The 26364-nt window shown below is 42.1% G+C and overlaps 1 protein-coding gene across 5 annotated transcripts in view; it reads left to right on the top strand.

Moving 5' to 3' along the window:
• Positions 1 to 26364, top strand: part of LOC143135543 (NACHT, LRR and PYD domains-containing protein 3-like) — a 136743-nt gene that overhangs the window by 61115 nt on the left and 49264 nt on the right. For 3 of the 5 annotated variants that reach the window (XM_076296136.1, XM_076296138.1, XM_076296137.1), the window contains exon 1: positions 21579 to 21672. The exons of the other annotated variants lie outside the window; for them this stretch is intronic. The gene's annotated coding sequence lies outside the window, so the exon portion shown is untranslated. Of the gene's footprint in view, positions 1 to 21578; positions 21673 to 26364 lie in introns of those variants that run through there. 5 annotated transcript variants of the gene reach the window in all.

A 26364-nucleotide genomic window follows, 5' to 3' on the forward strand; every position in this document is an offset into this window, starting at 1 on the left:
TCACTTTTCATTTTCAATTGAGGTAGCAAACAGGAAGCAGACCCAGGGGTGACAGGAAGAGGCTATGAGGACAAGCAGAGAGCCAGACCCCTGCTGAGGCCAAACTCCCTGTTTAAGGAGCACCACACCTAGAGCTGCTCTTTCTGGATCCTTCCATTGGATCTGCTCCCAAAACCCCCTCTCCTACACACACACACACACACACACACACACACACACACACACATACATACACATACACACACACATACATACACATACACACACACATACACACACACACACACATACACACACACACACACACATACACACACACACACACACACTCTCTCACACACACACACACACATACACACACACACACACACACATACACATACACACATACACACACACACACACACACACTCACACACACACACACACACATAAACACACACACACACACACACACACACACACACACACATACACACAAACACACACACACATGGGGTGGGGTGGGGTGGGGTGGGGATCTGGGTGGGGTGGTGGGGATCTGCAGCTCCTCACTGGATCGTGTGTCTCGCTGCTCTGACTCTTCTTTTGTTATTCATCTGTCACTCTGTCTCTGTCCGTTTGTCTGTCTGTCCGTCACGAGCTCCTGCCACTCCCACTTGCTATCCACCTGTGTGTCTCCTCCTCCTCCTCTCTCTCTCGCTCCGTCCCAGACAACTGCCTCTACGCCTCGGAGTACCACTACGGGGGGCAGTTTCTATGGCAACTGCAACGAGGCGGCCATGATGCTGGAGCTGGTGAGGGACGGCCCAATGGGCGTGGCCTCTGAGGTAAGCAGCATATACGTCCGTGTGGGATGCTGGGTAATGTAGGAGATTCACATGGATGTCTCGCAGAAGCCCTTCACACACTCTCCGCATGGGAGGGAGGCCCTTGGACAGCACCATTGTTTCAGGCGTGACCCAAACATGGCTGACTGGGGGTTGTGTGTTGTGTGTGTGTTGTGGGAGGAGGGGGCGGCGGCTATTTAACCTCAACAGCACCATTGTTTCAGGCGTGACCCAAACATGGCTGACTGGGGGTTGTGTGTTGTGTGTGTGTGGAGGGGGTGGCGGCTATTTAACCTCAACAGCGGAAGGAAAAACAGCTCAGGCTGAGCTTCCACCCAACGCAGCGAGCCTGTCGCCCGAGCACACAGCCAGCGAGACCTTCAGGCCTGAGCACTGGGGGCGGAGCACACAGCCGTGTGGGATGCTGGGTAATGTAGGAGCACACAGCCGTGTGGGATGCTGGGTAATGTAGGAGCACACAGCCGTGTGGGATGCTGGGTAATGTAGGAGCGCTGGGGGCGGAGCACACAGCCGTGTGGGATGCTGGGTAATGTAGGAGCGCTGGAGCACACAGCCGTGTGGGATGCTGGGTAATGTAGGAGCGCTGGGGGCGGAGCACACAGCCGTGTGGGATGCTGGGTAATGTTGGAGCGCTGGAGCACACAGCCGTGTGGGATGCTGGGTAATGTAGGAGCGCTGGGGGCGGAGCACGCACCCATGTTGGATGCTGGGTAATGTAGGAGCGCTGGGGGCGGAGCACACAGCCGTGTGGGATGCTGGGTAATGTAGGAGCGCTGGAGCACACAGCCGTGTGGGATGCTGGGTAATGTAGGAGCGCTGGGGGCGGAGCACACAGCCGTGTGGGATGCTGGGTAATGTAGGAGCGCTGGGGGCGGAGCACACAGCCGTGTGGAATGCTGGGTAATGTAGGAGCACACAGCCGTGTGGGATGCTGGGTAATGTAGGAGCACACAGCCGTGTGGGATGTTGGGTAATGTAGGAGCACACAGCCGTGTGGGATGCTGGGTAATGTAGGAGCACACAGCCGTGTGGGATGCTGGGTAATGTAGGAGCACTGGGGGCGGAGCACACAGCCGTGTGGGATGCTGGGTAATGTAGGAGCACACAGCCGTGTGGGATGCTGGGTAATGTAGGAGCGCTGGGGGCGGAGCACACAGCCGTGTGGGATGCTGGGTAATGTAGGAGCGCTGGGGGCGGAGCACACAGCCGTGTGGGATGCTGGGTAATGTAGGAGCACACAGCCGTGTGGGATGCTGGGTAATGTAGGAGCACACAGCCGTGTGGGATGCTGGGTAATGTAGGAGCGCTGGGGGCGGAGCACACAGCCGTGTGGGATGCTGGGTAATGTAGGAGCACACAGCCGTGTGGGATGCTGGGTAATGTAGGAGCACACAGCCGTGTGGGATGCTGGGTAATGTAGGAGCGCTGGGGGCGGAGCACACAGCCGTGTGGGATGCTGGGTAATGTAGGAGCGCTGGGGCCGGAGCACACAGCCGTGTGGGATGCTGGGTAATGTAGGAGCACACAGCCGTGTGGGATGCTGGGTAATGTAGGAGCGCTGGGGGCAGAGGGGCTCTCGGACTCTTCTTGCTCTATTCTATTATTATTATTTTATATCCCATTAAGTTTAGATCTATGTGTGTTACACAGAAATGTCTATACACTGTTTTGTATGACTGCTTTTGTCATGCCAATAAAGCACCTTGGGATTGAATTGAATTGAGAGAAAGAGAGAGAGCGAGAGAGAGCAGTGGCGTCGTTAGACCTGGGCATTCGGGGCTATAGCCCCGGATCCTCTGGGGATAGCCCCGGATCTATGGGCCGTCAAAAACAAAACAACAAAAACTCTAAATAAATAGCCCCGTAGAAGAGACTTTTGTGTTTTGTGTCCATTGTGTGCATTAACAGCAGCGCAAGAAAATCTGACGTGATCTGGGCAGGTTTAGAATCATGTGTTGCAAAATGTTGCAATTTCAATTCCCCCATACGCTATTACGCATTGCTGTTTCGTGCTTCTACTAACTAGCCTTAGCGAAATAAGTGTACAGAAGGACAAATGGATATTAGAAGTTTCTTTAGAGAAAAAAAAGGGCAGAGCAGGGACAAGAAGTGGAAACTCACAGTGTGTCATCATCTCCCGCAACCCAGGAGGACATTTCGATCAGCTCAGTTTCAATATATCGTGATTTACTATTGAATCACATGCGCAGTAAATATGGTAACTGACCTCGTTTGAGGGGGCTTCCAAGCAATACATGTTGGGCTTGATTTTGACAGAATGGAACTTTTTCTTTGGGCAAAAGTTCGTGATACACAACCCAAATGCATTACTTTCAAGGCACCCATAGCCCAGGGCTCCAGAGTGCAACCAATTTGGTCGCATATGCGACCTAATTTTTCAGAAGTGCGACTAAAAAAAATCGGAGGTCGCACCCGTGCGACCAGCTATTCGAGAGAGGAAAAATGTGTCCGCATTGAAACTCTACCTTTGGTTCAATAACAGACACATATTTGGCCAATATCGTGGTTTAAACAAATCACAGCTAGTGAAGGGCGGGACCTCCCCTCTGATTGGCCGTGGCCTAGTGCCTGTGTGTAAATTTGAAAATGCGTGTGCTGCAGAGTAGAGGGTGACACGGGAAGCAATTTTCACTCCCGTCCCATCCCGAGCCCGCACAAATACTCCCGTCATATCCCGATCACGTGACAGCCCCCCCAAAAAAATTCTGTCCCGCAAAATCCCGAGAGAAAGACTCCCGAATCCCGTCCCGCTCCCTATGTTGATGTCTAAAGTTATCCGACTGTTAGGCTACAGTAGCGTGCGGTGACCATACATTTTGGTAGGGCAGAAAGCCTTGTCTAACTTTTCTTTAATAGCCGATCATTTTGGGCTATATTAAAATTACATTTACAGTACTTTGCTGTAGGCTATGCTTAAATCATTTCATAGTTAGATCTCATCCCATCAGTTAAGTTTGCACCGTTCTCATCACGTTAAACCAGCGAAGCATAGCAACGTTGCTATGAGTAAACAAAACAATTTTTTGTGTTCCGCCAGGGTTATGCGATAAATATATTGAGGAATGCGATCGTCAAGGTGTCATGCCCCAACATTGCATGACACATTAAACTCAACGAGAATCGCTTTCCCGGACAGCTCGTGCAATTGAATAGAGTTGTCCTTTGCTGATACTTTCGCCTGTAACTGTTTCTTTGCATCCATTTTGCCTTAGGGCCTATCGCTGAAGCTGATTGATTGTGAACAGGGCAGCTGCTTGTCTTGCTCTGATAGGCTACCAATCAACAACAAACGTATTGTGGGTTGTAATTGGTTCTCTTTTCTAAAACGAAATGCCTCACGTCTTTGGGCGCACTCACTGCATTGCAGCGTCATTTTTTAAGTTAATAATCTCTGGCTTCCCGCCAGCTCCCGTTTATTATTTCCTGTCCCGTCCCAATCACGTTACCAACAGTGAAATTTACTCCCGTACTGCGGGAAACCCGCGGGAATACCGTGACCCGCGGGAGTCCCGAAAAATTGTCACCCTCTACTGCAGAGAGAGAGAGAGGGAGGTCAGAGACCCGTCAGATAAACAGAGTGAATGTAGTTGCATTACAGTGTGGTCACATAGGCCGAGATAAATGTCCCCTCTCCCCACTGCCTTTCAGCGGCTGGCAGCAGCAAACCGATCAGACGAGCCCGAGATGATGATCAAGTTTATCGTTGCCTACGATAGGCCTAGTGAAACTTTCCTTCACCAAGTTCAGTCCGAAATAATTATTCACCAGAAAAATAGTTTGAACGTAAACGCGACGTACAGGAATGCCACTTGCGCCAAATTTATAGGAGTCATTGCAGATGAAAAGACGTCTTAAAATTGCGAACAATGCATACAAGGCCTTCGCGAACGACAGAGATACAGATATCGGAGTGCGTCATTGACCGCAGTTACATGCAGGGAGTAACCCAGTTTTCAACAGCAATATTCGTTTTGCGCGCGAGTTGTGTAAACTCATTCTGATGGCATCAATCAATTTAATCCGGTATTTGGCGTAAATAAAACATCGTTGCTACATTTAAAGCCTGAATATTCCCTGCATGTATAGAGTGGTCATTGTGTATGGTGAATTGAATGGACACATTTAGATCGAGCATGGCAAGTCATTGCAATAGCCTATAATAATAGGCCTACCATTTCGTTACTGGATTAACCACGTTCTTATTGAAAATGTAAAAATACTAAAATTAAAAAGTAAATTGCATTGTGGGGCTGTCAAATGATTATTGCAATCATCATTGCAAAATCACATAAAAATCCCCCAGGCTACTTGGAACATCTCTTTAAATTGTGCTCAAATACATTTCTGGAAGATGCTAGCATGGCGAGCTGGTTTAGCCAAGGCCTAAAGATCATGAAGTTAAGTATGTAAAACATTGAGCCATGAGATGTGCAGTTTGAAGCCCTTAAAAGACGTGCACTGTTAATTTACTCACTGTTATTTTTATTTAATACAAGTTTAAATTTCAGCTCAGTGAAGCACTTTAAGCACCAACACTTCATTAAGTTACTTTTCTTGTAGAATTGTAAATCATAAGTCATAGGACAACCTATATAGGACAGTAATGGAGGAAAAAAAGTGAACCTGCTGCGGTGTTAAATGCGATGTGGTTGAAAATTTGGGTGCACCTAACTTTTGTGCTGGTGCACCTAAGAAAAAAAGTTAGGCGCACCAGTGCAACCAGTGCAAAAAGTTAGTCTGGAGCCCTGGCCCATAGCCCATTAATTGAAGGGAATGACGTCCGAAATGTTTATCCCGAGACGAACGCTCACATCTGTGCACTTGACAGAGGTGCATGACGATGTTTATTCTACAGGCTATTTTAATGTCATATTTTGGTCTTTAAACATCAAAATATTCAGAATGCCGTGACGTGAGTCATTACGATTGGCCTTCCTTTTCATTCTCAAAGTAGGTTAAAATTGCATGTTCATCAGCCCGATTTTCAAAATCTCTCGGGGGAGACACCCCCCGAACCCCCGGACAAAAAGGACTCCAACTTCTGGGCTCTAGCCCCGAATGTTTTAAATAGCTGGCGACGCCCCTGAGAGAGAGAGAGAAATAGATAGAGAGAGAGAGCGGGCAGGAGGAGTGGGCATGCGTCTCCAATCGCACCGCCTCTCATCCCTGAGGGGACAGTGTCTGGTGTCGGAGCCAGAGAGCAGATGGAGCAGGACATCCAGGACAACAAGTTCATCGAGGCGGGCCAGTTTAACGAGAACCTCTACGGGACCAGCGTCATGTCTGTCCGAACTGTGGCTGAAGGGGTTGAGTATTATTACAGGTACACTCCTCTCATATGTCAATTAGGCATATCAATCAATCAATCAATCAATCTATCTATCTATCTATCTATCTATCTATCAATCTATCTATCTATCCATCTATCATATATGTGTGTATGGAGCAGGAGCCTGTAAAGTCAGCTGGGTCGTTGTTTGGAAAATATCTAGTGTAGTCTGAGTTTTAGAGAGAGAGAGAGAGAGAGAGTGTGTGTGTGTGTGTGTGTGTACAAATCTACACAAACACAGACAGACAGTCACACACACCCACACCCACACCTACACACACCCACACCTACACCCACACACATACCCACACACACACCTACACCCACACACACACACACACACACACACACACACACACCTCTTCCCGGGTCCAGCGTGTCTTGCCCAGGTGTCGTTTGGCTCCCTTGGCCATTGAGCCCCTCACACTCCACAGGACATCAGGTCACACACACACACACACACACACACTCTGTGAGCTGTAGTGTACTGTACTGTTAATCATAGGGTGGGGTTCTGTTTAAGGACCTATGAGAACTGTAGTCTTGACTGTACTGTTGGTTTAATCACAGGGTGGAGGTTCTGTTTAAGGACCTATGAGAACTGTAGTCTTGACTGTACTGTTGGTTTAATCACAGGGTGGAGGTTCTGTTTAAGGACCTATGAGAACTGTAGTCTTGACTGTACTGTTGGTTTAATCACAGGGTGGGGTTCTGTTTAAGGACCTATGAGAACTGTAGTCTTGACTACTGTTGGTTTAATCACAGGGTGGGGTTCTGTTTAAGGACCTATGAGAACTGTAGTCTTGACTGTACTGTTGGTTTAATCACAGGGTGGAGGTTCTGTCTGAGGACCTATGAGAACTGTAGTCTTGACTGTACTGTTGGTTTAATCACAGGGTGGGGTTCTGTTTAAGGACCTATGAGAACTGTAGTCTTGACTACTGTTGGTTTAATCACAGGGTGGGGTTCTGTTTAAGGACCTATGAGAACTGTAGTCTTGACTGTACTGTTGGTTTAATCACAGGGTGGAGGTTCTGTTTAAGGACCTATGAGAACTGTAGTCTTGACTGTACTGTTGGTTTAATCACAGGGTGGGGTTCTGTTTAAGGACCTATGAGCCCTTCACTCCAGTGGCAAGTCTTATAGTGTGAACACTCCGGTTCTTATAGTGCAAACTTACAGTGTAGTGCGAACACTCCGGTTCTTATAGTGTGAACACTCCAGTTCTTCTAGTGTGAACACTCCGATTCTTATAGTGAACACTCCAGTTCTTATAGTGTGAACCAGACCTCTCAAGTCTCACGCATTGAGCGTGAGACACACGCATTTCAATGACTTTACATGCTCACACGCCACACATGGCATTTCTCACTCCGAAAAATTAACTTGCCCGCACAGAAATTTCTAAGGGCTATATTTTACAAACGTGTCACACAACGTTGCTGTCTGTGCGCTCATTCAGTTCAGAGAGCTGCTGTTCAGTTACTAACCTATCGGCCAATCAGAAAATAGGATTTCTCAACCAATCAGGAAATAGTTTTGTTTTGATGTGGGTCCGCAACGTGGAGACTGCTGGTCCGCTGAGTCGTGGAGTGAAATTAGGCCCGGTGCTTCGTCTGATAATTTGCTGTGCAGTTGATCAAGATACCGCGGACCGACAAAAAAAGAAAACAAACGTTTCTGCTATCGATGTCATTAAACATGGAGCCATACAATAAAGTGGTGGTAGGCTATGAGCGTTCATTCAATGCAGGCTTCTGCGCGAGAGAAACTGAAACTAATCGATAACGTTGGTATCAAAGCTCTGCTTCAACCTGTTGATAATTGTTTAACGACACTTAATAGAACAACGTTGATTTTGGAACTTCCATAGAAACAGAGCAGAGACTGTATAATACACTGTATAGCACTGAGTATTGTATAGTCAAATTTGAATATAACGTGGCCAAAAGTTAGCCTTCTTTCTATCTTAAAGATCAACAGATCAGTGATTTACGCCTATGCTCGCCAAAAGACCTGGTATTGTGTTTCCTGAATCCTTACATTCAGGCATTCAAATTAAACTTCATTAAAAAACATGTATTTTTTTTCTCCATTTCCTACCAATGTATGATGCTTGCATGAACATCCCAAACCAATAGCACCCATATAATTCTTGCTGTTTTGAGAAGTATTTCTTTTCTTATGCAAGCATCATGCAACCATGCAAAAGCAATGAAACTAATTATATCTTACATTAGTAAAGCAGTCCTCTGATGTGCATGTCATAAAACATAAATTAAAATATAACCGCAAGCGGTGATTTACGGGGTCCGAGCAAAACGAACATGAGGTAGCATAGCTTTTTAGTTTTACATATGCTTTGATTGTTTGGGCACAATTGTTCAAAAGAAACGTGATCGGATTTCGGTTATCGGATTTCAGTTACCGGATTTCAGCTATCGGATTGGATCAAATCTTGAAAATGGGTTGTTCAAAGGGAAACAAGGATCCTGAAATTGGATTAGATCACATAATCTATTCTTGGTTTTGATCTGGATAAAACCTTCACTTTGTGTCGTTCAAAACTTTTGAGTTGGATTGGAATAAATTTGATGCATAAAATTAGGATTACCCTGTGCTGTAACATTATAGTGTGCTAACCTCCACAACCCAACAGTATTCTAACAATACTTGATTCTACAGGACTATTTATTTGTTGTGGATAAGATGAAGGGTTTGATAATGGAAGGCAGTGTTTCCCACAGAATTGAATTGTATTTGTGGTGGTGGGTTCTGTGTCGGAGTCAATAAGATAAACAGCGTATAATTATACAGTTATACTTGCCTTGCACTACAAGTCCATATTGACAAGTAGCTGTAATGCTGTAATGTTATAGTGTGCTAACCTCCACAACCCAACAGCATTCTATTCTAGTATGCTAACCTCCACAACCCAACAGTATTTTAACACTAATGCTTCAGGTGGGATTTGAACACTCAACATAAGGATGACCAGTACAAGGCATTATCCCACTAAGCCACTGTCAATCCTACATCTTTGCCAGTCACATTCATATGGTGAAAATGTGTATTGGTAAACACACAAGAAAAACTCCAAGTATACATTTGACAATAAAATGAAAGGCTTTCCTGAAAGAGAACACCTGAAAACGTTTGGAAATTCTGGGACAATTAGACATTTGTAGAGAAGAACAGTAATGGATGAAATATAAATATGATAGACTTAATGATGAAGGAAAAATAGTAAACAAAGAAGTTCCCCTATATGTCTTCGAGTGTGTCGGCATTCTGATTCTTGGCAACTAATGAGTGTCAATGTTGATTGCCTGATGTCATTCAGGTGCTGTTCAATGGTGTGACTCTTCAATAACCAATAGCATGTGCATCTTGAGCCTAAAGCTCTAGCAGGATTCGAACTCTCAACCTAACAAACACCAGCACTAGGCATTATCCCTCTGAGCCACTAACAATCCGACATATTAGGCAGTCACATTCACATGGTGAAAATGTGTGTTGGTAAACACACAAGAAAAACTCCAAGTATACATTTGACAATAAAATGAAGGGCTTTCCTGAAAGAGTACACCTGAAAACTTTTGGATATTCTGGGGCAATTAGACATTTATAGAGAAGAACAGTAATGGATGAAATATAAATATGATAGACTTAATGATGAAGGAAAAATAGTAAACAAAGAAGTTCCCCTATATGTCATAGAGTGTGTCGGCATTCTGATTCTTGGCAACTAATGAGTGTGAATGTTAATTGCCTGATGTCATTCAGGTGCTGTTCAATGGTGTCAATCTTCAATAACCAATAGCATGTGCATCTTGAGCTTCAAGCTCTAGCAGGATTCGAACTCAACCTAACAAACACCAGCAGTGTGTAATGAGTGTGAATGTTAATTGCCTGATGTCATTCAGGTGCTGTTCAATGGTGTGACTTAGAAGGCTCAATGGTATGGAGTGATGACACGGAGATGGCAGGTTTCGGTGCAACACAAGTTAACTTTATTTGAGTTTCAATTCATCTGTTCTTTTGTTCTTTACTTGTATGTGTGCTGCATCAAAGAGGAAACAAACAGAAAATGGAGTAATCAGTGAAATGGGGTAAATCAGTACAGATCCCAACTCACAAACAAACCAATTGACATTTGAACAATAAACTGAAATCATATGGCTATATAAGGTACAACTAAACAATACTTGACATCCCAAGTCAACCAACATCACCTAATCATCTCTCACATGGGACTCCAACACACCAAACCAACAAACAAAGACCTTAACTTTACACATGATGGCAGAGCTACTCTACAAACTGATAAACATCACAAAAGTCATAGTGAGGGTGATTAAAGTGATGACTTACGTTAACTCAAAGACGCACACAGAGCAGGACACACTGGAGTGCTGGGTTGAGATGAACAAAAGAGCGAACTGAGGGCGAGCAAACAATTTATCCTGGTCTGAGCCCCTGCTCCGGAGCTACAGGGTTTCCCAGCGGGTAAACTTTGGAAAGATTTGCAAAGATTTGGAAAAGATTTTTGAAAGACTACAGTCTCAGACCCTCTCACATCTAAAGACAAGTAGTAGAGTTTTAAGTCACAGACTATGATTTTGCAATGACTAGGGATCTTGCAGGGTCACTATTTACAAGACTGCAACATGATTCCTTTAAATTATTACCCATTGTGCAATAGATAAACAGGAACTGAAAATTATAGCCTACTAAACTCAAAGTCGTATTTTCATGTTTCTGCAGCATTGTTTCATGCGTGACATCCTTAACCGATATAGAGTTGTTCTGTCAAGTGGAAGAGCCGACTAAATATGTATAAGAAATGACAAATATTATAAGAATAACAAATAATTATAGGCTACAGCTTATAATTATACAGTAATACTTGCCTTGCACTACAAGTCCATATTGACAAGTAGCTGTAATGTTATAGTGTGTTATCCTCCACAACCCAACAGCATTCTATTGTAGTATGCTAACATCCACAACTTACTAATGCTTCAAGTGGGATTTGAACTCTCAACCTAAGGATCACCAGTACAAGGCATTATCCCACTGAGCCACTGTCAATCCTACATGTTGGCCAGTCAAGCAAACACACAAGAAAAACTCCAAGCATGGAGGGGCGATTAGACATTTGTAGAGATGAACACTAATAGATTAAATATAAATATGATAGACTTAATGATGAAGGAAAAATAGTAAACAAAGAAGTTCCCCTGAATGTCATAGAGTGTCTCGGCATTCTGATTCTTGGCAACTGATGAGTGTGAATGTTGATTGCCTGATGTCATTCAGGTGCTGTTCAATGGTGTGAATCTTCAATAACCAATAGTATTCGAGCTAGAGCCTAAAGCACTACCGGGGATTCGAACCCTCAACCCTCAACCTAACAAACACCAGCACTAGGCATTATCCCACTGAGCCACTGACAATCCTACATATTGGGTAGTCACATTCACATGGTGAAAATGTGTGTTGGTAAACACACAAGAAAAACTCCAAGTATATATTTGACAATAAAATGAAGGGCTTTCCTGAAAAAATACACCTGAAAACTTTTGGATATTCTGGGGCAATTAGACATTTATAGAGAAGAACAGTAATGGATGAAATATAAATATGATAGACTTAATGATGAAGGAAAAATAGTAAACAAAGAAGTTCCCCTATATGTCATAGAGTGTGTCGGCATTCTGATTCTTGGCAACTAATGAGTGTGAATGTTAATTGTCTGATGTCATTCAGGTGCTGTTCAATAGTGTGAATCTTCAATAACCAATAGCATGTGCATCTTGAGCCTAAAGCTCTAGCAGGATTCAAACTCTCAACCTAACAAACACCAGCACTAGGCATTATCCCACTCAGCCACTGACAATCATACACATTTATCAGTCACATTCAAATGGTGAAAATGTGTGTTGGCAAACACACAACATCAAGAAAATTCCTAGCATACATTTGACAATAGAATTAAGGGCTTTATAAAAAATAGTACATATCTGAAAATGTGCACTGTTAATGGTATCCACCTAATGATGGTTGTATGGTTGTTATCCAAGAAAAAAAAATTACTCATATAGGAATATAGGTGATATAGGAGAAATGGGCTGAGTGGTCGAACTTTATTGGCCTATATCTCTGAAATGGAACAACGTATCCAAATTCTTTTGATAACTTTTGTGAGGCTTTGTCTAAACATTGTCTGTGAGAATTTTGGTGAAGATTTGATAATTTTTGAAGCCTGTGAAACTTTTTATGATGTTTGGCTTTTCTCTGAAATTGTGGCAAAAGTAAACATTTTTAGAGCATAAGACCAGGGTGAAAAAGATGCATCTGAATGTAGAGATTAATATGATGAAAGAATTTTGAGTCTAGGTGAATCTGGTAAGGAGAAATAAGCATTTTTGACAAGAGCGCCACCTTTGGGTGCAGTACCCCAAATTTGGGTTATGGGTAGTGGGGGGTACTGGTAACAATACTTGAAAATGTCAAGTTTCTAGGACTTACGGTTTATAGGAATATAGGTGATCTAGGAAAAAAGGCCTAAGTGGTCTAACTTTATTGGCCTATATCTCTGAAATGGAACAAAATATCAAAATTCTGAGCGATAACTTTTGTGAGGCTTGGTCTAAACATTGTCTGTGAGAATTTTGGTGAAGATTCGATTATTTTTGAAGAGTGTGAAACTTTTTATAATGTTTGGCTTTTCCATGAAATTGTGGAAAAAGTAAACATTTGTAGACCATAAGACCAGGGCCAAAAAGATGCATCTGAGTTTAGAGATTAATATTCTGAAAGAATTTTGAGTCTAGGTGAATCTGGTAAGGAGAAATAAGCATAATTAACTTTTTTTTTCAATAGCGCCAGCTTTGGGTGCAGTACCCCACATTTTGGGTTATGGGTAGAGGGGGGTACTGGTAACCATACCTGAAAATTTCAAGAGTTTTGGAGTTACGGTTTAGGCTGCAGTATGACTTTTACAGAATTTTGGCCAAAAAATGAACGGTACAGAAACAATAGGGTTCCTGCAGCTACGCTGCTCGGACCCCTAATAAAATAATTAAGTGAAAGTGCATGTATAACAATATAGGCATAATAATGATTGTTATAATGATAATGACAATTTGATTTGGAGGGTGTGGGGTTGGGTACGTGTAGATGAGCCCTATGACCCCAAAGTCTGCCATCACTGGGCCTCAGGTCAAAGAAGTTTGAGAAAGGCTGGTCTACATAACCTGTATCAGATTGAGGTTTGCAGTGATGCGCCTGAAGGCACGGGTTAAGGACCCAGTCAGTTACGTCACAATATGCACATTTGTTTAAATTCATACCTACGTAATCACCATGACCAAAATTGTACTTTTTTTTACTTTGAATCTTGAAAAAAAAATATTGACCTACCTACCGACCCATTTTTTTTTTTTTTTTGGCTGTTACTGCAAACAAGAATATTTTTAAGGATGGCCTCATGTCTGTGAAAATGGCTGACATTGAACCACAGAGCTTTAAATGGGAGCCCCCAGTATCAGTCATCAAGGCATCAAAATCTGCCACAAACACTTACAACACACAACATCACTCATAAACACACACACACACACACACACACACAGACAGAACCACCACTGTTCAAGAGACCATTTTGGGGCTAAATGTGCTTTTTCTCATTTGGTTGTTTTCTGTTTGTTTATAGAGAAAAATGAGAAAAAGCACATTTAGTCCCAAAATGGTCTCTTGAACAGTGGTAAAAATAATAAGTAATAATAATAACATAAATTAAACAGTGTGTTTGAAATCATGGAATTTGTGCTCTCTCATGAAGCTGGGTCTATGGGACATGGGGAGGGTGGGTCTCTGTTGATGGGGGGGAGGGGGCGTGGGGCCACGAGTAGTTCAAGCAGACATAGGACTTTCATGTACTTCGATGAGGGGGGAGGGGGCGTGGCACTGTGCCAATGCCACGCCCCTCCCCCCTGAGAAACAAAGTCTCACTCCTTGCAAACTTAAAAACTTGAGAGCCCTGGTGTGAACACTTTGTAAACCTAGGTAAACCTGCCATCTAATGAAACAGAGGGGGGAATAAAAACATGCTACTCCATGTAAAATTGATAAGATTATTTACCAACATGCATTTTCATGTAACCCTGAATAAGTTGTAAGAAGTTTTGTTTCCCATGTGAAATAAATGTACAAGAGGGAAGAGGGTTTGGAAAAGGGATCTTATTTATGTTTGTTTATATCTGTGTAAATATGCAGGAAATGTACTTGTTTTTATGTCTCTGTATGTTTTATTTAATTACATCATATGTTTTCTGATTTATCCTCATTTTGTTGAATACATATATCTAGAGGTTTCATGGGCCTAATTCAATGAAGCCCCTATGAAATGCTCTTGAAGGCTAGTTCTGATGGGTATTTCAAGTATGTGGTTTAGTGACAAACAAGTTAACTCAGAATAAATGGTAAACCTCCTAATAGAAGAGCTGTATGCAGGGTAGGAATTTCACGGCGGCCACGACGGCCATGGCCGTCGTAGCCCCTTGCGTTGGCCGTGACGCCCCTTTGGAAATCAGAGGTTTACAGGCCACGGTGGCCTTGGTGCCCCCTTCTTTCAATATTCTGCTTTGCGTCCTACTAATAGCGATATATATTTAGCCTATGGCCTGTCAATCTTAGCATTCACAGCGCAAATTACGCAGTGGAGAAGTTAGCGCAAGAAAGAAAGTGCGTCCAAATTCCCCCATTCTTCTCAGTTGAACTACTTGCGAAGTAGCCTACTCATCACACAGACATCACAAGTATCACACGAAAGAGCTTTTTCTCAGCTTTTAAACGATGTCAGCCGCTAATTGCTGTGATGAACGGTTCGCGAGAAAAGTAAATAATATCATTCAATAATCATAAATTCTACTAAAGGTTTTGCGTCCATCTCCCTACCCATTCATCTCGGCGGAATACTTCACGAACCCCTCGTTTAACACATGACAAACCATATATCAGAATAAACAGCAGACCTTACCGAACACAAAGGTGTAAAGCAGTCCCCTGTACAGTTAGCCGTTCCAGAGTAATCCCGTTTTGAATTTGCAGTAAATTTCAACATACATGGATGTCTCCAAATTTGGGCTTTAAGTTTTACACTGTGTTTAAATTGTTCCACATTATTTCATAACGGGCCAAATACAAAATAAATATTACAAATGTCGCCTAGATATCGGTAAATCAGAGGACAGCTGACTAAGAGTTTGTGAAAGTAGCCTTAATGATCACAAAATGCTAAGCATGCATCTAGGCTATTTGACTTTCTTAAAGCTGAGCTGTGCTTAAATTGTTCAATACATGATTTCATAACAGGCCAAATATCAAATAAATGTTAAATATAGCCTAGATATCTGTAAATATTAGATAATCAGATGATTTACAGTTATATGTAATGTGTCATGTTTAATGTTTTTGTAATGTTTCATACAGTGATGCAGATCTACTGCAGTGAATAGGCTAAATACAACTTTGATCATTTTTATAGCCTACTACTGTATAGTTAACGTTGGCCTTAGTGCCCTGACATGTGGCCTTTGTGCCCCCCACCAAATATGCCCAACCGAAGGCCAAGTGGCCTTGCCCCCAGAATGTTGAAATTCCAAGCCTGGCTGTATGGCTTCATTCTCCTAAAAACAATGTCATAGGGCTCTTGTTGTAGGAGGTTTACCACTTTGAGTTAATTTGTCACTAAACCACAAACTTGGACAAACCCCCTGTTAGTGATGTTTTTGTTAGTGATTTTGTTTTTGACTGTAAATAGACCTGCTTGTTCATTGGCCGCTGTGTGAAATCCAATAGCTATAGCTCTAGGAATTCAACATCTCCGGTGTTTATTTGAAATCTATCTATCTATACTTCTACATCATAGACTGTATACAATTAGAATGTTGCCGCTGGACTATCCATCCACCCATGTTTCTGCAGTGAAACTCCATACCAAGAGGGGGCAGTAATGCATAGTTATGTGTTTGGTTTGCCAACCACGAGGAATTCCATTCACCAATGGAATTGGAATGTTATATCATTTTAATTAAACAGTTACCCCCTTCTATTTTTTAATCTTATTACATTTAAGAAAACATGTCCATGTATTTAACGTCATGCCGGTAGATGGCGATGTTGCACTGCTTTACTGTAGTGGGTTGCCGTGGAGACGGTAGCTCGAGCGCTCAGAAATAAACGTCCAGCGCTTGAGAAAGACATAATTTCTGTATCTCCACTTCTTTCCAACCCAGCCTGTGGCCTTGTACCTGCCCAGATTCCCCTGAGGAATGAAGTCTGAGGCCGATAACATATACAGTGTGGAAAAGCCTTTTCTCAAAGTTCATATCTTAACTCCCACATGCTTATACACAGTGGTGAGAAACTTCATAAATGTATACAGTGTGGTAGAGCTTTTGCATGAATTGCACATCTTAACTCCCACATGCTAGTTAACACTGGAGGGAAGCCTCATGAATGTGACCAGTGTGGAAAAGCCTTTGCACGGAGGTCCGATCTTAAAACCCATATTCTAACCATTGACTGTAAATATAGAACTGGACACGGCATCGTCCGTTAAATTTAAATCCAGCGGAAGTCTCCTGGTGGCTAACTGCAGTACACTTTAACTCCGCCCATCCCCATGTCAAAGATGGTTGATTACCAAGATACTTCATGAGAGGCCATTTCCTGTCCCTGGAAATTTATGCAAATAGGGTAGCAGTACACGCCCCCGCACATTTATGCAGTGATCGGGCTCTCTTTTTAACATTGAGGTCTATGGCAGAATCCAAGAATTTCCCAGAATTTGTTAAAGCCTTATTTTTCTGAGCAATGGATGCACATTTCGGACACGGTATCATGATCTCCAAACCCCTTCTCCCCATTTCAGTAGAATGTCGTGATAGTATGACCCTCCAGTCGGGAGAAAATCAACATTAATGAAGGTGTACACCAAGTTTATTTTGTACTCCGGCTTGTCTGGCGTGGAACCGAGGCGTTCAAACGTAAGTCATACGTCAGTGACACGCCCCTCTGCAGGCGGGAACTGAACCAGAGCCCGTCTCTGACTGAACTCCACTTTGCCCTCATAGACATGAACTAGGACGACCCATCTTGCTACGCATTCATTATCTTTGCCGATGTATTGACCTCTGAAGTTCACCTACGATAAAGCTACCATCTTTGAGATCCGGTGTCTGGGGGCATATTTGGATAGGTTTTGGGTATATTTTGGAGAGGGTAAAGACCATCATTTAGATTCCCATAAGAAAATGCATCATATTACCCAGAAATAAAGGACATTACTGCCGTCTCGTCATCGTCTCGTCTTAGTCATGGAAAAAAAAGGTCGTTGACGAACATATTTCCTCTCATCTCGTCTGACGAAATTAACACTATGGTTGAATCATGAAATGCAGTGGAATTTGGAATTTATTTTGCAGCTGTAAAATTGAACTCAAAATGAACTTAATAATACTTAAAATGTCTGAAGTTGATGGCCCAAGTGTCATCTTTACTTTACTTTAAGCCATAACTGATTGTTTTGCAATCTTTAGAGCCATAGATATTCAAGTTTAAAATGATAGGTAGAAATTGCCCATTTTTGCCCTCTGCACACACAGGTTAATAGTCCTTTGTGAACACAGCATCATTTACCTATGAGGCATGCAGTGGAAAGGAGTTACATACTCTCCAGCCTCCTCTTGCACTCAATGGTTTTACCAACTATAAGCATTTCTATTTAATGCTCAAAGGCAGTCTAGTGGCTTGCAGTACTCCTTGAATGAGGTAGTTCTAGAACAGATAAGGGACATTGTTAGGGAGTATTGCTTCTATAGAACTGTTAGTATGTTTTCATGAATATGTGTGTAGGCCTATGTACTGTATGCCAGATTATAATCTGTGTTGGGTAATAGGGAACTAGTATATATTATATATGTCATTTTAAAAATGGTTATATCAACTTTCTAATCACGTGCAGAGCCATAGGGTCTCCCTGATCAGCTGATTAACATGATCCTCAGTAATTGGCTGCTCACCTATATCATGGCCATGCTGCAATTCCTGCTGCCCAATCAGCTGGTTGATGGGCGTCCCGTGTTGAAGTATGCCGATGTACACCATCTCACATTCCTTACTAGATCCTACAGGTAACAGTTCAATTTCTGCTGCCCAATCAACTGGGCGTCCCGTGTTGAGGTATGCAGATGTACACCATCTCACATTCCTTACTAGATCCTACAGGTAGCAGCAGGCACCAATTCTCTCTGTGAGGTCAGATTTCATTTCCCGTTTTTGTCTCCACAAGATAAACATGAATAACCCTCTTGTCTACTTCTGGCATTTCAATTACCAACTATAACCATTTCTATTTAATAATAAAACATTTCAATGCACTTACCAAGCGATATTTTAACCACCAAAGACAAGCAACTGCAACTGGACTGGTTAATAACTGTTGGAGTTCAGTCAGGACCTTTGTCAAAGAAATAGCTTTTATTCACCATTTGCATAATGTTACATTTGGCGGTATGCTCTGTTCTGGGAGCCCCCTGCCCTTCCATGTGCAAATGGAAAGCCAGGGCAGGGAGAGCAGCAAAGATAAACCCCCCATAGATACAGAACAGACATCAACGACCAACATTGGTGAAGTATGAGGAGGAGATGGGGTGGAGGTGGCTTGCAGAGAAGCAGCAGGCAGAAGGTTGGCTAATGCAGCTTAAATAAGGCACTCTGAATGATCAGAAGCAGCAGACAGAAGGTAGGCTAAAGCAGCTGAAATGAGGCGTTATGTATGATCAGAAGGTAGGCTAAGGCAGCTTAAATGAGGCGTTCTGTATGATCAGAAGGTAGGCTAAGGCAGCTCAAATGAGGCGTTCTGTATGATCAGAAGGTAGGCTAAAGCAGCTGAAATGAGGCGTTATGTATGATCAGAAGGTAGGCTAAGGCATCTTAATGAGGCGCTCTGAATGATCAGAAGGTAAGGCAGCTTAAATGAGGCATTCTGTATGATCAGAAGGTAAGGCAGCTTAAATGAGGCATTCTGTATGATCAGAAGGTAAGGCAGCTTAAATGAGGCATTCTGTATGATCAGAAGGTAAGGCAGCTTAAATGAGGCGTTCTGTATGATCAGAAGGTAGGCTAAGGCAGCTTAAATGAGGCGTTCTGTATGATCAGAAGGTAAGGCAGCTTAAATGAGGCATTCTGTATGATCAGAAGGTAAGGCAGCTTAAATGAGGCGTTCTGTATGATCAGAAGGTAGGCTAAGGCAGCTTAAATGAGGCGCTCTGTATGATCAGAAGGTAGGCTAAGGCAGCTTAAATGAGGCGCTCTGTATGATCAGAAGGTAGACTAAGGCAGCTTAAATGAGGCGCTCTGTATGATCTCCATCAGTGAAAGAGCAGAAGATGATCAGTTGAGCAGCTCAGGGAAGCTGGGCAAGACTCCGTGGCCTGAACTAACGCTAGGCTCCATTTTAGATAACACATCAGAGCCAAAGTCCATCCCTGAGTTCATCTCCTTAAAGAAACAGTAACATGGTGTCAGTGCTGTATGTGTCTGGGACTGGACCTTTTGGCTTTTCTGTGCTGACATTGTTTAGGAGTGTCATTACATGTAGGCCTAACACTAAACACAGACAGCAATCCACATAAGAACCACACATACACACACACACACACACACACACACACAGGTTTAGACTTTGGCACATTGTATGGGTCACATACACACATTGTTTAGGAGTGTCATGTATTACATGTAGCGATCACAGTGCACACAGACACACACAGACACACACACACACACACACACACACATTGTTGGTGAGGGATATCAGGTAAAGCGACCACAGTGTGCGTGCGTGCGTGCATTTGTGTGTGTGCGTGCGAAGCGCGTTCACTATTGTTTTGCAATTGCATAAAGGATTAACAGTTTGTAACTGATTGATAACTTGTAGGCTAGCCTACTGTAACAGAGTTGAATTCATCAAAAGATTATTTTTTATAAAAAGGGAGATCCAAGGTCTAACTGACTAACGTTTCGACGCCCATGCGTCTTCTTCAGAATCAAAGTTTTGACTCTGAAGAAAACGCATGGGCGTTGAAACGTTAGTCAGTTTGCAGGAATAAAAACACTTTAAGCATTGAGTGCTCCGGTCCTGCTCCTTGGCTCCTGTTAGACCTTGGATCTCCCTTCTTGACTTCTGCATCCTGTTCCGTGAGCACCAACCAGGCTGAAGCGCAAGTAACCCCCTTCTATAGATTATTTTTTATGTTTTTAGTCAATAATTCTGGAGGGTACTGTATATACTTACTATACTTACTTACACTGCACACACACACACACATGTCGTTGGTGAGGCATATCCGGTAGAACGGCCACAGTGCACACACAAACACACGTCGTTGGTGAGGCATATCCGGTAGACCAGCCACTGCCTGTGTGATGGACATCTCAAGCTGTGTGGTCAGTGCAGTCAGCTGGACAATAGAGATGAGCCCGTTCTGTGATAACTAAACTACAAGAGTGATTTGTGTGTGTGTGTGTGTGCGTGCGTGCATTTGTGTGTGTGTGTGTGTGTGTGTGTGTGTGTGTGTGTGCGGAGTGCGTTCACTAGGCCTATTGTTCTGCAATTGCATAAAGGATTTACAGTTTGTAACTGGTGGATACCTTGGAGGCTAGCCTACTGTAGCAGAGTTGAATTCAGTACTGCAATTTCATGCTTATACTGTTTCACACAATGAAAATGACTTTGAACTATGTCTTGAACTGAATGTATTAAGACATTTGTAGGCTATCGGTTGGTAGGGCCAACAATACTTTACATTAGTCTATTTTTGGCGGTACAATCTAGATGTTGGAAACGGGTCCGGAACAGAGTTCACTGGCACACAGAGACGGGTAAAAACATCATGTCCACATACTGTATACGCAGCTTGAACATGATCCAGTGTAATCTATGTTAAATAAATATATTTACATTTATCAATATATTTAAAAATATGAGTAAATATTCAACATCGGACATTTTCAGATATTTTCTGCATATTAAATATATTCAGCATATAGGCCTACTTTCATACAAGATATCCAAATATATGTTAAGTTCCACATACTTGCATACCTTATTGTACTGTATAAATATTAAATATATTGTAGCCATTCAAATGAGCTGGATGCAGCAGCATAATAGCCTATGTGAATATTTGTTTTCCCTTCATTTTTCTGTGTGGGGGTTGCGCGGCGGATCTGCGACTCTGTCATCCTGAACACAGACCACGCCTAAACTAACTGACGCTTATATCGAAAGTGAAAGGTTGTAAAGTTACCGCGTGTAGCGGACAGGCTTTGTAGGTTGTAGACTGTAGACGTCTTAGAAACTTGATATTTTTCTAGCCTACAGGAACCTATTTCGTGGTGAGTAGACCTGCAATAGTGTTTGTTTGTCTTGCTTCGTTTAATTGTTAAGAGGGATGTAGGCTAACTTGCATTTTGCTTAGTTGTTCAGTAGCCTAACAGGAATGAAAAAGGTGAAGGAAGTGAAAGTCTAACTCTCCCAAAATGCATCCTAGGGTGTTTTTGTGAATGTAGGCCTACCCGAGTCAAACTTTCGTTTAAACGCACAATTACGTCCGAAGCGCCTTTTAAGCTTGTACCGTTGTCGTTTTCGGGTGAAATGGCCTATTGGATGGGAATGCTACAGTAGGGGCACTACTATTTTTGATACATGATCGCGTCAAAATCGCTATTTTTAAAACACTAAGAAGGCTCGACATAACATGAAACTTTGATCGTAGTATCAAGTATCATCAGTGTTTGTGCATATGAACTCGAGCATTGAGGACATTGTTTGTGTAGGCTACACAGAGCTTACTAAAAGAACGGTTTGAACAACTCACTTGGTTTTTCTGCTCACCGCCATCTTGCCAGTCAAGGAGTCAGTTGTGATCTCTCTCTCTCTCTCTGTCTCTCTGTCTGTGTGTGTGTGTTGAAATATGATAGGCCCTACACAGTTTTTGTATAACTGTGATATTGATGATATAGTCAATATTTGTGGGTATATGGTAGAGTATGTGAGAGTTTCTGCAACATTTCTTTCTATTTTTTACAAAGACAAAAACTACATGCTTGTGCAAATGTCTGTGGTAGCCTATGTGACAAATGATGTGGCATATTGGACAAATTTACCTTTACCAGGGGTAGGCCTACCAGTAGATGTGGAGGGTGCTGGATATCATGATATTTTTTCTGCATTGTGAGAATTTCAACTATATTGTACTGTATAATCATGATATTGATGGTATAGTTGATTATGTTTTGGGGCATTTGGTAGGGTAGATTATGTAACACCATCTCCAACATCCTTTATTTGTTTTTTCGACTCAGAGAAAAGCAAATTGCTAAAGCAAATGTCTGTGGCTTTTCTGTGAACCTGAAAGATGCCTACATGACAAATGAAATGCAGCCTACACGACAAAGTAACTTTGAAGAGAATTGTTAATCTTATAGCTGATGATTTACCTAGCAACATGTGATGCAATTGAACTGATTAGCTGTGTCTCATTGGAGAGTAACAGCTCCATGCTTATGCATCCAGACCTTAGTGATCCAACTCATACTGATCCACAGTGAGTGGACATTGCATCATTGATGAACCTGAATTATTGTCTCTGTCTCAAGCCCTGTAACATACGTTATCACTTATAAACCATTGAACAACTGCGCATGAACTGTCACCTTGGAGAACCCTGGCGCGCTTGGGGAACGGCTCGCCAACCTCCCGTGACCGTCCCAACAGTCAGCTCGCCAGAGTGGGGATCCACATCCCGCAGCTCCGGCCGCACCTCCGTATCTGGGCGGTCACCGACTCAGACATGGTTTTTAGATTTTTTTTTTAACCTTTTTTTAAGAAGCAAGACAGAAAGAGCGAGAAAAATAGAGAGAGGTATAGAAAGAAAGAGAGTCGGCAGCAGTCGTCTTCTTCCCCGGTTGAAGTCGATGACACCCGTCTCTGCTGCTCCTTAAAACTTCTCCCGATATCCTCTGCCCTTCCTCTTGCTCGCAAGACCGTGTAGATTCTCTTCTGGGAACTTCAAGCGACGTCGCTGAAGAATGAAAGAGTGATTGTCGTTGGCTTATTATAGCCGAGCCGTTTTTCGCTACAACATTGATTAAAGGCAATATAATAAACTCATGAAGTATGAATAGGTCAGCATGCAGTAGGAATAAGTGACAACTGCCACAAAGATTTAATAATAACAATGATAATAAATAATAATAACATTTATTTGTACAGCTTCTTTTCACCTTTGTAGTTAGAACCGTGGTTCTCAGATTTGGTGTTTTCTAGGAAGGGTATTTCAAAGTCTCAATCCCAAACAAGGGCGGAAAGTTTGGTGGTTAGTGACTACTGACCCTGGGCAGTGGCACTTGTCAATCCCAGGTAAAAAAAAAAACTATTAAAAGTATACTTTTTGAAAGTGTATTAAGTACCGTTTGTACTTTTTTCGTCAAATCCAAGTGTAATTAAGTGTATTGAATTATGTATTAAGTGCAACTTAATACCAACTTGACTATACTTTGAGTGTAATTAGTGTGCTAAAATGGAACAACTTTTTTCAAACGTTAAGTGTTCTTAAGTACATTATACAAAAAGATATTTTATGAGCATTCGAAACACAGTCGCAGTACAATTTTGTAACATCCCAAGTGTATTGGAAATGTACTTAAAAGGCATTACAATATAACTAATAATAGTGTAGTAGTGTATTTTGAATACACTCTTATCATCCTCATTTCTATTCATTTGGCATGCTTCTGTAATATTTCAAATTAACTTCAAATGTACTTCCTGACTACAATAAGTGCCTTGAAAGTTTGCAGTTATGTTAATAAAAGTATAGTCTTAAGATACTTTAAGCATTATAAAGGCATGCAATTTAAGTATAATATTAGTGTGCTTTAAAATTGTACTATTAGTACTCTCCTACCTATTCTGTTACATGACAGATTACACTTTGATTATGAGAAAAACATTTTATTGACATGAATGAAAACAAAACATAACATTCATCCATAACAAAAGTAAAACATTTTTCTGAAAGTTATGGATCTCTTGAGCATATCTTTTCAAGTTGGATGTGTTAACGCGATAAAACATGCATTTGGCCGTATTATATTATTTCACATGCATAGATTTTTCGAGTGGCTGTTTGGAGCGCTGGTCAGATTCCTCCTCGCTCGCAGCATTTTTTTCCATGCTTGGGGAGCAGTTTCCTCTGAGTGTGCACGCGCAGAGAGAATTTGCGCGCACACATTTAATATCTACGTGTGTGAAATAATATAATACACCCGAATGCATGTTTCATCGCGCAAGTGCTTTTTGCCACTATTGTGTCGCGATACTCTACAGCCTCATTGGTAGACCATCAATTCAAAATGCAGATTTCATGAAAAACAAAAGTTGTTTACCCTCCTAGGTGAGAGAATTTGCCCTCTAAGCTTGAAATTGTTTACTGGACACCCAGCCTACAGCCAACAACTTAACAGTCTAACATGGCTAAATGTGTAATGCATAATCATTTATTGCTTATTTGTTTGCAAAGTCTTCTGGCCCAGAAAGAAAACCATGGTGGTTACGGATCATGGCTGAGGAGGAAAGGTACAGCTGGTAGAGTTGTGCAGTGAGTGAACTTCCCTCCCAATACTGAGATGTGGTGGCAAAAGCTGTGGTAGCTAGCTTCCTTACTAGCACACCATCTTCCAGTCCAAGATGCATAAAGTTTTCGGTGGCAACCCGGGGCTGGACAGCAGTCAAATGCATTGACCTTGGTATTAGAGAATTTGTCTCTGTTGTCTGTGAACAGAAAGAAGATGGAAAACATTTTACAAGATAAACAATATTTTACACAGAAATCCATTGGCAATGATGAGATTAATACAGATTATCTGTACCTATTTGACATTTACTTTTTATGGGTCAAATAGGTATTGACACCATCTGTTTGCCATCCTGGTATGGGTAGACCTGGCCAGGTAGTCTTTCCTTAAAGCGTTGTGCACCTTGGCACCGATATGAGTGCAACCACCCTGTTTTCTGCATTTGATTACCTTAGATTCCTTTGTTTCCAATACAACCGTATTATCGTTTTCGGGTCAAATGGCATTTTAAATGGGAGTCGTAGGGGCACTAGCCTACTATTTTGATGCATGAATCAAAATCATCATGTATCAAAATATTTCTGCCCCTACGACTCCCATTCAAAATGGCATTTGACCCAGAAACAACAATACAGTCAAGCTTAATGGTGGCGCTTCTGACTTAATTATGCTTTCAAACGAAAGTTTGACTCAGGTACATTCACAAAAAGACCCTAGGTTGCATTTTGGCTTGAGTTATGCTTTAAGAGTAATGGGATAAGGTCCTGGATGAAGAATATTTACCTTTACTGCTGATTATTTGAGGCGTTCAGACATCTCGGTTTCAAATCTGTCCAGGAACACCTGTAAAAACATAGTTAGGCTACAGATTAAAACTAGGTAAATTACAAACATTACCATGAAATGAACTTGAATGCTCTGTCAAACACAAATAATTAAAAAAAACTAAATCTATCGCATAAACCAAGGCATAATATCAATCATGTAGCCTAAGATTCATAGCACTAACTTAGTAGAACACCAGGTTTAATTCCCCCTCTAATATCAATGGTGGAAAAAAACGTTCTACTTCATAAAATGCATGTAATTTGTCCTGTAGACTCATTTTAAAAGATGTCTCGACGATTAAAGAAAAAAAACAGCTACAATGTCATTAGCATGCCTAATGAATGTGAAGTGTGAAGTGTGACTAGCCTAGCACTATCCTCCTTTCTGTGAGTTAACTTAGCCTACACCACACATAATATTAAAGAACATTGGTGAACTTTAGGCAAACGTTGCTTAATAAAGAACACACTTTCTTCCATCATAGTTTGTCTAACGTTAGTGCTAGCCAACGCTTGTCAATAATCCCACAAACACAAAGCAGGCTAATGTAGTTTTCTTCTTGATAGGGATCTGGTCGACGTATATGACGTTAACGTTAGCTAAATTAGCTAACGTGATATG

Source organism: Alosa pseudoharengus, unplaced genomic scaffold (assembly GCF_046254945.1).
Source record: "Alosa pseudoharengus isolate Yale_2024_CS ecotype anadromous, Long Island Sound unplaced genomic scaffold, YU_APseudo_1.1 YU_APseudo_1.1_scf_1, whole genome shotgun sequence".
NCBI classification, from domain to species: domain Eukaryota; kingdom Metazoa; phylum Chordata; class Actinopteri; order Clupeiformes; family Clupeidae; genus Alosa; species Alosa pseudoharengus.